The sequence below is a fragment of the Trachypithecus francoisi genome, unplaced genomic scaffold (assembly GCF_009764315.1).
Source record: "Trachypithecus francoisi isolate TF-2019V2 unplaced genomic scaffold, Tfra_2.0 Lachesis_group2, whole genome shotgun sequence".
Lineage (NCBI taxonomy): Eukaryota > Metazoa > Chordata > Mammalia > Primates > Cercopithecidae > Trachypithecus > Trachypithecus francoisi.
The window spans coordinates 80,227,137-80,242,502 of NW_022681465.1; positions in this window are offsets into that span (position 1 = coordinate 80,227,137).

Genomic DNA, 15,366 nt, shown 5'->3' on the forward strand with positions numbered 1-15,366 from the left:
GGAGTTGAGTCTCCTTCAACAAGAGAGAGAAGGATGTCTTGTGACATCCCCAGATAACTGGTGACTATAGTAATGCTTGCTAAGATTTGGGTGCATAGTACTTGACTTCAGTTAGCTCCCTTGGTGTTGTTTTCCCAAACAGAAAACCTCTGGGTGATGGGCGTCCTATTTACTCCCATCACCTGGCAGGATTTGCAGGGTAACTGTCATAAACTGGAATATTGACCAAGTTTTTACATCACCCATCCCTTTTGTTCTTTCTGAGCTGCAGCCAGAGATTGCTGGCTGGTTCACAGGAACAAGCAGTTAGTCTAAAATGTAGGCAAAAACTTGAAAACAACTAATGAATCTAAAATTTAATGATGATAAGTTTTGAAACAATTACTCTCTCTCTTGTTCTCATTTCTCTTAAAGGCAAAAACAAATCACAATAGAACTATGCTGTTTGCAAAACAGACTTTAGTCTTATATATGGCCTAATTATTTTCAAAAAGTGCCGCAAGAATAATTATTTCTATGTAGGCCTTTTAGATTGGCTTTGGTGGAACTCTGTTCCACAAAGAATCTCAAATAAGACCTTTTAAAACTGAGTCCAGACAGGTTTGTATTCTCAAATACCTGTAAGTTTGGTAAACTCCTCTCTTCTTGAGGTCATAAGTGCATGTAGTTCCTGGGCCTGTTGAAAAGTGGCATTCTTTACTCATTGCAAGTTAGGAACCATGTACGAGAACTATGTAGACAAGGATAGGATGCCAGTTTTCTTAAGGAGATTTTAACAGCTCTTCGAGTTGAGCTTGAGTCCTTAAAGGGAAGCAAATCCTTCCAGTCAAAACCTTGGTAAAACAACCAGCTTCTCCAATTGCATCCTGTTGCAAAGGAAAACTGATTCTTATTGCACTGATGCAAACAACTGTATTGTCGTAAGTTAAAATTACTCACAGATAGTTTCTAAATTCTAGAGGAACCAGGCAGAGAGAAACAAATATGCTCCAAATTTTGTATACATGAGTATACCTTTCTCAATTATTAAAGGCCATAAATAGCTCAAAATAACTTCCCTTGACTCTGAAAAACAAAACAAGGATTAGCAATGTTCCAAGCAAAACTCAAAAAGATTACTTCAGTTTTGTGTTTGTTCAGTCCATCCAGTTAGCTTTTGTTTTGCTTGATATTAGTTAGCATTTCTGCCCTTCAAGAGTCTTGTACGTTTTTTCTTTGTGTCACAATTTCCAAGGTTATGAGAAACCTGTATTTGAGAGAACTTCTCAGAGTCCTGCAGCTTATTATAGAGCATCCTTTGAAAAAGATCAAAACAAGACAATAATTGTTTGTGAATAACATAAATGTCCAGGGTAGTTACAGTCAGAAACACAATTTACAAAGAAGTTTGGTTGTCACTGTGGTTTACAATAACTTAACATAACAACCTTAATTATGATTGATGGCATATACTTTAGACATTAGAGTTTTAGAAATCCCATACAGTATTGGAAGATATATTAGCACTATTCACCAAAATATAACCTAAAGAAGATTGAACACCATTTTGGCAATCCCATGTAACTAAACATGTCAAATAATTCTGTTTACCTCTCTTGTGGACACTCCAGGGGCCCTCTGTAGCATCCAAACCCAGGTATCAGGAAAGACAATTTTGAAACCAAAGTTTAATTTTGGGAAGCCTGTTAAATATGTCAGAGGTTTAAAATACTTGATGTTATGAAATAGAATTCCAGATTACCATAAGTTATTTATTTTGCCAAAATGATGACTCAGAAATTTCAAAAAGCAAAACCTTTTATAATCCCTTATAAATTTTGCTAAAGAGCAGATTAGTACCCTAAGAGTGCCTTGTTATGCTTTTATTTTAATGTTCAATTTACAGAAAAACCATATAATATCCTTTTGCATTTAGTCAATATGTTCACACATGAAATTTTTGCAAGATTAGTTTTTACAATCATTCCATTATTTGTTTAAACCTTCCACTTTATGTTATCTGATTCAAAACAATCCTTCAACCCTAGGCAAGAATTTACTTTTCTATGTCTTCTTATAATCTTTTACTAAAAACACATTTCACTGTTGTTACACACCTTACATATAAATCTATTTCCAGTAGTTTTAATTACATGTTATAATGGTAACCTCTAGCAATTTTTAACTATAATTTAAAACTTGGCAAGTTGTAATAATGACATGCTAGATGCAGCCAAGGTTTGACTCCTTTCAGCACAATTAAGGGTGTGGTTAATTCCATAGGTCTCCAGGCCTTACCAAGTGTGAGGCAGGCAAGTCAAACAGTTCTCAAAAACCAAAACGGCAGTTTATAACCTTAAAACAATTAGCAAACCTAATATCTGACCTGCATAGTTTAGTTTACATATTTACATTTTGATGACATCTGCATTTCACCAATAACTTTTAAAGCTGTTTTTATTTCTCAAAGATTAGAGTCACATGATCTTAAAAGGTACCACAGCTTTTATCTTCCCTTAAAACATCACGCACACAACATGTATGTAACTACACAGACAGGTAGAAAAGGATCCGGTGGCTATTAGATTTTTCATTTGCCAATCTCCTAATTGGATTATTGACTTCTCATGCATGCACTAATAGTGGCAAGACAAAATGGAGAAAAGGAATTCAGTCAATTGAGGAAAAACCCTTTTTCCAGCAAAACAAGATCTGAGAAAAGAAAAATAGAAAGGCCTTTTAAATATATCTATAAATTGGATATCCACTTTTAATTAAGCTGAGCACCCTTTAAGAAAAATCTTTTAACTTCCTTATTATCTGACTTTAGCTCCACCAGGTAGCCATTATTTCTGGCTTTCAAACTTTACTAAAAGCAACCTCACAGGTGAAACCAATAAGCCTCAATTAAGGATATAATTTAACTGTGAGTGCATGAAGTATTTCCAAAGGTAGTTCGTACAAAATTTAGAACCTTTAAAGGTAACCCAGAGACAGGAAGACTTGAGAAAAAGATTAGAATTTGTTGACTGGGGGCAGAGAATCAGTAAATGGCAAAAGTCAGGCAGATATGAACCCAAAAGTACTCATTCCCTAAGCTAGGATTGAACCCCGGCTGCCACTGTAAAAGGTGGAAGCTAGACAAAGCATTGCCATGTGGTTAGAGGTCATGCTCTCAAGGGCGTGAAACAAGATGGAGGCCTAAAGCAAAGTTTGCTACTAACCATACAGAAAAGTCATACGAAGCACACCAGGTTGGCAACAGCTTAAGACAAACCTCACAAATCCTCTTTCATAATTAAAATTTTACAGAGAACATAAACAGTGATTCTTATTATTCCTGGCCTAGTTAAATGTCTTATAAAAACAAAACAAAACTCTCACTTAAAAGTTAACTGCTGACAGGGTAAAGAAAAGGAAAAAAGTTTGAAGTGCAGGGTTGGAAAGATGCCTGGGGGTAGAACCTGTTATTCTTATACAAATGGGTTCCTAGCCCTGGTGGGGAGAGGGACAGGGGAGTTACTATTTATCAGTCCATCCCGCATGTGCCTGCAGCCTTTGGGGTGGGGTGGTGTGCAGTTTCCTCTGCCCTCAGAAGTCTGGGGACAAAAAGGTTTAGAAACAAAAGGAAAAAATATTTTTTGGTTTTCATCTTACCCTTTCTCAGGCCCCATGTCTGGGCACCAAAATGTTGCAGAATTTTGCTCCTTAGTTTAGCTAAAATGGGGCTCTCATCATATGACCAGGACAATTTAGGCACATAGACAAATTGAAGGGTGAGTAAAGCAAGATTTTATTGGGCCCAAAGGGCAAAAAGATAAAAAAAAAAAAAACTCATCAAAGTTAGATGGAGTCCTGCTAATAAGCCTCTCACCTCACAGAATCCCAGGCCACCACACAGGAACTGAAGAGGCCAGGCTCCTCTCCCATGCAAAGGGCACAAACTTCCCCTGGCTCCACCCTGTTCTCCTAGTGTGCACAGTATGCAGGCCAGTCACAGGTTCTCTGGGGATCCTCCTGCTTATCTTCCTCTTTCATCGCTCAATTTGATCATATTTAAATAGTGTGATACAGGAAGTGATGGAGAAGCACCAAAACAGATCAGAGCATGCCAAATAAATTTTTTCATTCCTGAATCAGTCTGTACCTTAAATTAATTTATACTTAAGTGCAGTTACTAAGCAATAGAAATTATTAATGGAAAGAAGATCTGGGATGGTTCTTTTTATAATTAATTTCAAAGAAGAGTGTATTTGCACCAAATAAAATATCCCAGTTGCATATATTACAGTATGAATTCTGTAAATCTGTAACCTAGGAAAATAAACTTTTAAACTACATTCAAGTTTTGTTCTTTTTGTATCTTGTTAGAGATTTTCTTGCATAACTAACTTCAGAGACCTTTCCAAATGTATGTTGCTTTGTTCAGAAAACATCTAAAAGTGTTATTCAAGCAAGAACTAATTCAAAGCAGATTTATTTAAGGTCTGTTGTATTGTTTGTCCTCTATTCTGAAAGTTATGGGAAATGGAAGAAAAATCTATTATAAGTTACTTCAGCATTTAAGTGAGGTTCGAAAGCATCCTTAACGCTATCTTCCAATTATATGCATGTGTAGAAAGGATAGTGTAACTTCCAAGCTTTGATCCAAGGGGCTTGAATTTCCTTCTCAGAATGTTTTAAGATTCTCTACAGGGTCAGGGTTAGTAAGAGTATTGATACAATGCCTTCTAGAAAACTAGGGCACTAGAAGAATAACACAAACAACACAGATCATTAGGATTCCTAGGACAAGTAAGATTAATATGATAATAAGTGCTCCACTTATAATTTGCTAGTAGATGAGGCCTCCCAAAGGGCCTGAATATCAGGATGTCTCATGGAGTTTTCATAGTACAGATTATTCTCATTATCTGTAGATTTCATATTTGCAAATTTGCCTGCGAGCTAAAATGTACTTTAAACCCTAATATCAGTATTGCACAAGCTTTAAAGGTCCTTTGTGGACATGCACATATCAGTGAAAAATTTGGGGTACCACGTATTCATGGCTCTAGCAGAGATCCAATGAGACCATCTTCTGCTTTCTTGTATTAGCTCTCAAAATGCAAACAAGTGTCCTTTTCGTGCTATGTTTAGTGCCATTTTGGGAGGTGTTTTTGTGCTTTTGCTGGTGATTTGTCTTTTAAATGCTCTCCAACATAGTGCTGCAGTACTATCCAATGTTTCTAAGCACAATAACTATTATGTACCTTACAGAAAAAATTCATGTTTGATAAGCTCCGTTGAGACATGAGTGATAGTGCTGTCCTCCGTGAATTCAATGTTAATGAATCAACGATATATACTAAATAAAGTGCCTTTACACAAAATCACATACAGAACAAGGTTATGTATTTGTTGGTTGAGAAAAACCTTGTGACCAGTGGCCTGCAGAAATCTAACCATGTATTTCCCAAATGAAGCAATAGCTCAGTATTCACTAACTTGGTGTTACAAAGACTGTATAGAACACAACTAGTGTGAATGCGTATCAACTATAGATGTACTCATTAAAATAAAAATAATAAGGAAGTCTAAGAATGATTCTCTTTTCTAGAAGGCTTAACTGTTGATAGAAACTAAAATTATTTTTAGGTTTTATTTCTTTATCATATTATAGTATGTCCATAGTAAAAAAATATTTAAAATGGAGACAAAAAATAGATGGAAAATTATTTATAATGCCAACAGCCATTAAAAACCACTGCTAATATTTTGATGTTCCAATTTATAGAAAACTATATATATATACACATATACATATACATACACACACAAATATGTGTGTGTACATGTGTGTATATATATATATACACACACAGTTATTTAAGCTGATATTTTAGTTAGTGGTGGAAGGTATCTGAGTTACTGATGGTGAATCTACATGAGTCTGCAACAACTTCAATTCTTGCCTCTTCAGAAGAAAGAATTCAACTGAGGGGCGTAAAGCAGAAAAAGAGACTGAGGAAAGTTTCAGAGAAAGAGTGGAAATTTATTTAAAAGCTTTAGAGCAGGAAGGAAAGGAAAGTACACTTGGAAGAGATCCAAGTGGACACTCTGGAAGGTCAAGTGTGGCATTTGACCTTGATCCTAGGGGTTTATAGGCTGCCTCATTTCAGCATCTTGTGCGCCTTTACCTATGAAACTTCTCTTAGGATGGGCTGCCTGCATACACAGTGCCCTCCTTGAGCTTAGGAAGTGAGCACAAGGAGTGTAGTGTATTTAGGAAGTTGTATGCATGTCCATCTGACATTATTTAGAAACTTGTATGCATGTCCATCTGAAGCTGTCTTCTCTTTTCTGGTGGAGGGCCTCTGGAAGGTAATACTCTGTTTTGTCTCAATGTGCATACCTAAGCTCACTCGTCCAATACCTGAGATTTTACAGGAAGCTTATTGTGCTTCTCCCTGGAGCCTGCATTCAATTTACACTTTAATATAACAGCTGTGGACCTCCAGAATATTGTCTCTCCCTGGTGCCAGCTACTGAATTATCATTTCTAAAGAGGCAATGTGCTAATTGTTGAACCATCACCTGATGAACACCTGACATTCCTCGTGAGTGGGGGAGAGCTCTCTCCTGCCCCGCTCATGCCTAACTGCTTATGCCATTTTCACTAAATGTGTTGTATATATTTTTCCATCAATAAACAGTTTAATGGTTATCTAGTATATTATTTTATTGTGATAGTACATTTATTTTACTAATCCTCATATTGTACCTAGTTAAGTGGTATACAGACATACACTTTTTTTTAGCTATAAATGATGCTGTAATAAACATACTTGTTTATACTACTTTGTAAACTTGTAAAATTGTTTCCTTGGGGGAAAAATATTAGGAGTTGACTTGTCAGGCTGTTTTAAGGTTTTTGATACTTGTCAGAATGTATCAAAAATTTGGGCCAAATCATATTCAACCTGAATGTGTGAAAATGGTTTTCCTACACAGTCTTACTCTTATTGTGCATTGAAATTTTGGAAAATGTTTTCTGATATAACTCAATGGATTAAAAAATGGTTTACTATTGTGGCTGTAATGTAAATGTTAATTCTAGTAATTTGAACATATTTCATGTTTACTGGACAGTTGTATCTCCCATTTGTGAAATGTGTTTTCATAAATTTGCCTTTTCAAGAAAGCTATTAAAGATTTTATTCTTCATTCATTTATGAGAAATCATTTATTTTAGTAGACTATGTCTATCATATAGGTTGCAAGCATTTTTTTTTCCAGTGCAGGGTTTTTCTTTTACTTTGTTAGTATAGACATTTTGTTTTTGTATTTAGTGATGATGAGGAATTTTTTAACCATCATGTAGTCCAATAATTCAAACTAATTTTTCAGTAGCATAGAAATTGCTGTTCTTTCAAGGACTGAAAGTATTCACCAGTCAGACCACCTGGACCAGCCCCTTTTGGGGAAATTATTTTTGACAACATGTTCTATTTCAGCTACATTTATTATCTGATTTAGATTTTCTTTTTCTCCTTAATTTAACTTGGTAGGCAATATTTTTCTAAAAAGCAATCGTTTCAATTGTTTTTTTACTATCACAATTTTTTTCTACTGTTTAAATCTTATTAGTATTTATTATACTTCAATACTTATTCCAAATATTATTTGTATTGATGGTTTTTCTCATTTTCAGGACACTTGTTATTTTTATAAAAGAAATAGTTTCTGGATGTTATTTTTCTATTTGAATGCTTTTTTTTTTTTTTTTCTAGATTAATTCTGTCAGTCATTTTCTTTCTTTGTAAACCATATATTTACTTTTAAAATTGGTTTTTATTCCATTAATTTCTTGATTTGAATCTTAATACAAGCCCAAATTCCTGAAATGTTCTTTCGGATGCCATCTTAGCCTGTTTTATGCTGCTTATAACAGAATAGCAGAAACTGAGTAATTTATAGGAAACAAAATGTATTTCTTACAGTCTGGAGACCAGAAAGTCGGAGGTCAAAGGAGACATCTGGTGAAAGCCTTCTTAATGGTGGGGACTCTCTGCAGAGTCCCAAAGCAGCACAGGGAATCACATGGTGAGGATGTTAAGCATGCTAGGTCAAGTCTCTTTTCCTCTTCTTATAAAACCATTATGGCCGGGCGCGGTGGCTCAAGCCTGTAATCCCAGCACTTTGGGAGGCCGAGACGGGCGGATCACGAGGTCAGGAGATCGAGACCATCCTGGCTAACACGGTGAAACCCCGTCTCTACTAAAAATTACAAAAAACTAGCCGGGCGAGGTGGTGGGCGCCTGTAGTCCCAGCTACTCGGGAGGCTGAGGCGGGAGAATGGCGTAAACCCGGGAGGCGGAGCTTGCAGTGAGCTGAGATCCGGCCACTGCACTCCAGCCTGGGCGACAGAGCGAGACTCCGTCTCAAAAAAAAAAATAATAATAATAAAAATAAATAAAACCATTATACTCCCATGATAACCCATTCATCCATTATTCCATGAAGGTATTAGTCTACTCATGAGACAGAGTCTTCATGACTCAATTACATCCTAAAAGTCCCACTTCTCAGTACTACCACATTGGGGATTAAATGTCAACATGAATTTAGGAGGGGACAAATATTCAAACCCTAACAGAAGGTACCTTGAATCTTGGAGAAGATTTCGTGTTCTTTATTTTATTCCACTACACTTTTTATATTATTCACGTTATTTTCTTCTTACTTGTCTTTAAACAAGACAAAATCTGGCAAGGCCAATGTTTGCCTGCACAGAGCATATTGAATTGCCCTTTTTCCTTTCCTCTGTTTGCCATGATGGTGGTCTTTTTTTTTTTTTTTTTAAGTAATTAGTTAGATTTACTAGTTAAAGTGCTCAACTCCTAGGTGTTTTTCTGACTTTTATCAGTTTTAAAACAAAGGGGGAAAATATCACAAGAGAACTTTCCTCTCTAATGTGGTGACTTTTCTGCATTGTTTATTGCCTACTCTTTGGATAGTCCTAAACAAATTATAATACATTAAAAAATGTAATCACAGTTCATACCAGAGCAGCATCTCCTTTGTAACACTTTTCTAATGCAAAATAAAGTTTTCAGATGCATGTATCGCTGTCTTAGTCTGTTAATCAGCTATAACAAAATAAAGGCTCAATAGGTTACAAACAACAGAAATTTATTTGTCACAATTCTGGAAGCTAGGAAATCCAGTATCAAAGTGCTGGCAGATTTAATGCCAGATGAGGGCCCACTCTCTGATTCATAGATATTACCTTCTAACTGTATCCCCACAAGGTAGAAGAGACAAGGCAGATCCATGGGGCCTCTTTTAAGGACACTAATCCCACATTGATGATTCAGTTTTAACATATGAATTTTGGGGAGGATACAGAGAACACAAACATTTAGACTGTGGCAACCACCATCAGTTTCCATGACTTTTGAGTAGTCTCTAGGATTTAAAGTTGTATGCTTAGTTGTTAATGGGAAGCCAAGGAAAGAGATTATGGCCAGGTGAAGACAAGGGTAGGAAATGATGTCAAAAAAAGGGTGCTCAGGTCCTAATTTATAAGGCAGAGAACAAGTGGTTAGAAAGCATGAAAATATCTTGTATATTTTCTACTGTTAACACTGCTTTGAAAAGCAAACTCTAGAGACAGTATGAAAACAGAACTTGGGCTCTGGCTAATTTCTTGTACAGGGCTGGCACAAGATAAAACATAAGTCTGGAGCATTCTGTGGTGCCAGAAAGTAAGAAAGTACTGAAAACAGAAAACAAAAGGATGAGAGCAAGTATAAAGGACACATAAGTCAGCCTAAAAGAGTCTCCAATGGCCAAAGTTGGAACAAGTTGAGCAACAAAATAAGTAACAATAGTACTGAGTTATAAACCTTCTAAATATATATGAGATCATACTAACATAAATAAATAAATGGAAGAATGAACAACGTTTCTTTATAGAAGAATGATAATTAATAAACGTATATTAAATTACAGAATTTGAAAATCACCAGTAGAGCATCACAATAATCATTGCTGTGGACAAGATCCACTAATGGATGCTTAAATTAATGAACAGAACTTTAAGCAGAAAGGAAATATGTGTACAATTTGAAGGTATCTTCTCCTAAATATTGAGTAATTATAAAGAAAAACAAGGAGTAGCTTTACGATAGAGAATTTTAGCAAATATCACCTTAGCCAAGTGATCAAGGGTTACAACCCTGGGCATATACATTGACACCATGTGCCTCCTCATAGGTGAGTTACAAGGAAACATCATACTCAATGCCAAATAATCTTAATTTAACCTTGAGAAAACATCAGACAGACCTAAATTTAGAGATACTCTGTAATATAAGTGATCAGTTCTCTTAAAAGTGTAAAGGTCATGAAATACAAGGAAGACTGAGAAACTGTCATGGATTACAGATTAAGAAAACTAAAAACAGTATGTCAGCAAGATAATGAAATAGGAAGTGTCAGGTTCCACACCCATTCCCTCCTCCATGAAGTTCAACTAGCTACTATCCACAGACCAGAACAACTTTTTGAAAATCCAAATACTTGGAAGCAAGCTTCAGATATCTGTGTGGTCTGAAGGAGTTAATGAAAGTCTGACTACAATAACACCACCTCTTCCCATCCCCCAAGTAAGTACAATGTTATATGAAGATTTATCTAGGCCCAGTATCAACAAGGAAAAAGGAAACTGGAGGCAGTCATCCAGCTTCCTTGGCATTCTGAGATCCTTCCCAGGATCCCCACTCTGGTCTCGCCTCATAGGCAACACTGGAGGGTAATGGCATAGTTAGACAACTCAAGTCCAGTTAGAAACAAAGAAAGGAGGCAAAGATCATAATGACCAGCATAGAAATCTTGGTACCTCTGTCTTCATGCCAGCTGTGACATCCAATCAAAGATAGCAGGCAACTTTACAGCTCACCCACAAAGCTGAGTCAGCCACCTTCAGAAGCATAATGAAAAGTTAAACACAGCTTGAATCCCTAGAGAGCTGGTCTCTATGCCCCATTCTCAGAACCTACACCAGTGATTCCACCCAAGTAGGAGTACTCTTGCTTTCATCTATTTAAGAGAAACAAAAAAGCTAGACCTACTTGGTGCAGAAAGTCAAACAGTTGCTCAACTCAGCCAAAAGCTCACCCTATGACTCTACCCTGAGAGGAAGGCAATCCTTAATCATGTGTTTCTAAGAAGCATATCTTCTGATCCCCCCTGTTATGAGCAGTAACTCAGCTTAATATGAATGATCTTGGAGCCCAGGGTGCAGCCCTACCAACTAAAAACCCCGATTAGCAGAATTGGTAAGCCTTGGAACACATCCTGTGACCAGTCTTACCAGAAGCAATCACAATACCTAGCCAATAGTTCTGCCTAATAGAACTCAACCACTGATCTCTCCAGACAGTGGAGCACAGTTAGCAGCCCCACTCAACACTGGAACAAAGGCAGTGATCCAGCCAACTAGAGAACCTACAACAAGCTCTGCCTCCAAGGGGACATCACTGGCTAGCTCTTCCAGAATCACAGACTAGACAAAATAATGATGGTCTACCCCTGCCAAAGAATACCTGTAAAGACAAGAAGATGGAGCTGTCTTCTCAAATGCACAGGCAAAGCTGTAATAACACAAGAATTGTTAATAATCAAGGAATAATGACACTTATAAAAGAAACTAATAAATCTCCAGTAATAAATCTTAAAAATCAATATTTATAAAATGACTGACAAATAATTTAGAATACTTCTCTTAAAGAAGTTCAGTGAACTACTAGACTATATGGATAGAAAATTAAATGAAATTTGGGAAATAATACAAGAACAAAGTGAGAAATCTGACAATAATAATATGAAGAAGAACAAAATAGATACCCTACAGACGAAAAATATAATGACTGAATTTAAAAATATGATAGAAAGCTTCAGTAGCAGACTCAATTAAGCATAAGAAACAATCAGTAAACTGGAAGACAGACATTTAAAATTATCCAATCAGAGGGATAAAAAGACAAAAGAATGAAAAGGAATGAAGAAAGTCTGCAAGAATTTTGGGACACCATCAAGAGACCACTTTTGCACATTAAGACTTACAGAGGAAGACGAAGAAAGAGAAAAAGGGCAAGAAAGCATATTTAAAGAAACAATGTCTGAAAAGGTTTTCCTATCTGGGGATAAAGGATAACATACAGATAAACGAAGTGTAGAATCCTCTAATTAAATTCAACTCACAAAAGAGTTCACGATAACACATAATAGTAAAACTATGAAACAAATACAAAGAAAAATTCTGAGATCAGCAAGATATAAGAAACACATCACATACAAAGGAGTGTCAATTTGACTATCAATGAATGTCTCAGCAGAAACCTTACAGACAAAAAGAGATGACATATCCAAAGTGCTGAAGGAAAAATACTGCCATCCGATAATACTTAACCCAACAAATATGTCTTTCAAAAGTGAGAAATAAAAATGTTCTAAACAAAAGCTAAGAAACTTTATTATCAGGAGACCCACCTTTTTGATCAGGAGATCCTTTTTGATAAAAGGGTTCATTAAGCTGAAACAAAAGACCACTAATTAATAATATAATACATATGAAAGTACAAAGCTCAATGGAATAAGTAAAATGGAGCCATATTCAGAATACTTTAGATCTACAATGATAATGACAAGCAATTTTATATCTATTATGAGGGTTAAAAGTCAAAACTATTAAAAACAACTATAGCTAAAATAAATTGCCAAGAAATACACTTTATAAAATAATGTAAATTATGATATCAAAACTATAAAATGTTGGAATAGAGTAAAAAAGTGTAGAGTTGCTCTATGCAACTAATATTAAGTTATTAGCTTAAAATATGCTGTTATAAGATGTTTTACATAATCTCATGGTAACCAAACTACCTACACTAAAAGCACTTTCATAAGAATAAAAAATCAAGCAAGTGATTAGAGTACCTGATTCTAACACCATATTTTAAAAAGGGGCACTGAAGAGGGTAGGAAAGACAGTCTTGAATCATGAACCACTGTTCCTCCCACTCCCCAGTAGTGGAATTGTCTATCACAGTGGTCAAAATCTGATTTCTAGCAAGACCTTCCACAGCAGGCTAAAGTGCTCTGGGGTTCTAAATAAACTTGAAAAGCAGTCTAGGCCATGAGGACAACCATTTCTGGCAAGTCCTGATGTTGTACAGGGTTCAGAGCCAGTGGACTTGGGGTGTATGTGACCTAATGAGACACCAGCCAGGGAGGACAAGTGATTGCTTGCATCACCCCTCCTCCAACCCCAGACAGCATAGCTCACAGCTCTGGGAGAGTCTCCTTCCTTCCACTTGAGAAGAGTAAAGGGGAGAGTAAAGAGGATTTTGTCTTGTTATTTGAATACCAGTTCAACCACAATAGAATAGGGCAACATGCAGACCAAACCTCAGCTCCAGAATGACATACCTAGACATACTCTGGGCCATGCTTTGAAATGAAGGACGTGGCAGGATTCATCATCTGCTGACTAAAGAGCACTTGGTCCAGCACCAGTAGCTAGGCAATACTTATCATGGACCTTGGGTGAGACTCAGAGCTGTGCTGGTTTCAGATGTGACCAAGAACATTCCCAGTTGTACTAGTTATGGGGAGAGACTCCTTCTGCAGAAAGAAAGAAGAAGGAAGAGTAAATGAGGACTTTGTTCCACAGCTTGGACACCAGTGCAGCCACTGTGGGCTGTAAAACTGGGCTCCTGGGGTCCCCAATTCCAGGCCTTGATTTTTGGATGGCATTTCTGAACCTATCCTGGGCTTGAGGAGAGCCCACTTCCCTGAAGAGAGAGACAAAGGCCAGGCAGCATTTACCACAAGCTGACTGAGGATCCATTGGTCCTTTAGTGAACATCAGTGGTAGTTAGGCAGTACTAGATTCTGGCCTGTGACAGTGGTGGCCCTGAGGAGAGACTCCTCTGTATTAGGAAATGAGTACGAAGAGTGGGAAGAACTTTGTCTTGATCCCTGGGTGCCAACTCAGCTGCAGTAGAATAGAACACCAAGTGTATTCCTGGAGTCTTTCTGGCTCAACACCCTGGCTCCCAGATGGCATCTCAGAACCACCCAGGGCAAGGGAGAACTCATCAACCTGAGGGGAAGGACACAAACATGGCTGAATTCACCATCTGCTGATTGTAATACCCTTGGGCATTGCGTGAATGGAAGTGGTAGCCAGGCTGCGATCCCCATGGTCCCTAGGCAAAACTCAGTGCTGTGCTGATTTCAGATCTGACCCAGTGCAGTTCCAGTAGTAGTGGCCACAAGGGTGCCTGTGTAACCTCCATCCCAGCTCCAGAAAGCTCACCACAGAGACAGAGACTCCATTTGAGGAAAGTAAGGGAAGAAAACAGGGTATTTGCCTGATAAGCCAGATAATTCTCCCAGCTCTTACCCAAGACTACCTAGACACAGTACCTCTAGGAGTCTGCAAGAATCACAGCATTACTGAGGTTGAAAACCCACCAATACAGATATAAATGCAGTGACTAAAGACTTAGATCACAGCACCCAAGTCCTTTTGAATACTTGGAAAGCCTTCTCAAGAAAAATAAACTGCAAAAGCCCAGACTGCAAAGATTGCAGTAAAGATCTAACTTTTCAAAGACCAAACACTGATAAACATTTACACACATTAAGACCATCCAAGAAAACGTAACTTCACTGAACAAATTAAATAAGACACAAGTGGTTAATACTGGAGAGAAAGAGATATGTGACCTTTCAGAAAGAAAATTCAAAATAAAAACCCTATCAGATAAATTTGACAAGGAGATTGAAATAATTAAAAAGATCAAGCAGAAATTCTGGAACTCAAAAATGCAACTGATATACTGAAGAATACATAAGAGTCTCATGACAACAGAATTGAGGAGGAATAAGAAAGAATTAGTGAGCTTGAAGATAGGTTGTTTTAAAATACACAGTCAGAGGAGACAAAAAAAGAATAAAAAAGAGTAAAGCACACCTACAATATCTAGAAATAGCTCAAGAATTATTTCTTCTTCCTCATCAATTCTGCTGTCATGAGATTCATATGTATTTTTCAGATAATAATTGCATTTTTGAGTTCCAGAATTTCTGCTTGATCTTTTAAATTATTTCAAAAGGGCAAATCTAAGAGTTATTAGCTTTAAAGAGGAGGTAGAGAGAGACAGAGATCAGGATAGAAGGTTTATTCAAAGGGATAATAACAGAGAACTTCCCAAACCTAGAGAAAGATATCAATATTCAAGTACAAGAAGGTTATAGAACATCAAGAAGCCATAATCCAAAGAAAACTATCTAAAAACATTTAATAATCAAATTCCCAAAAGTCAAGGATAA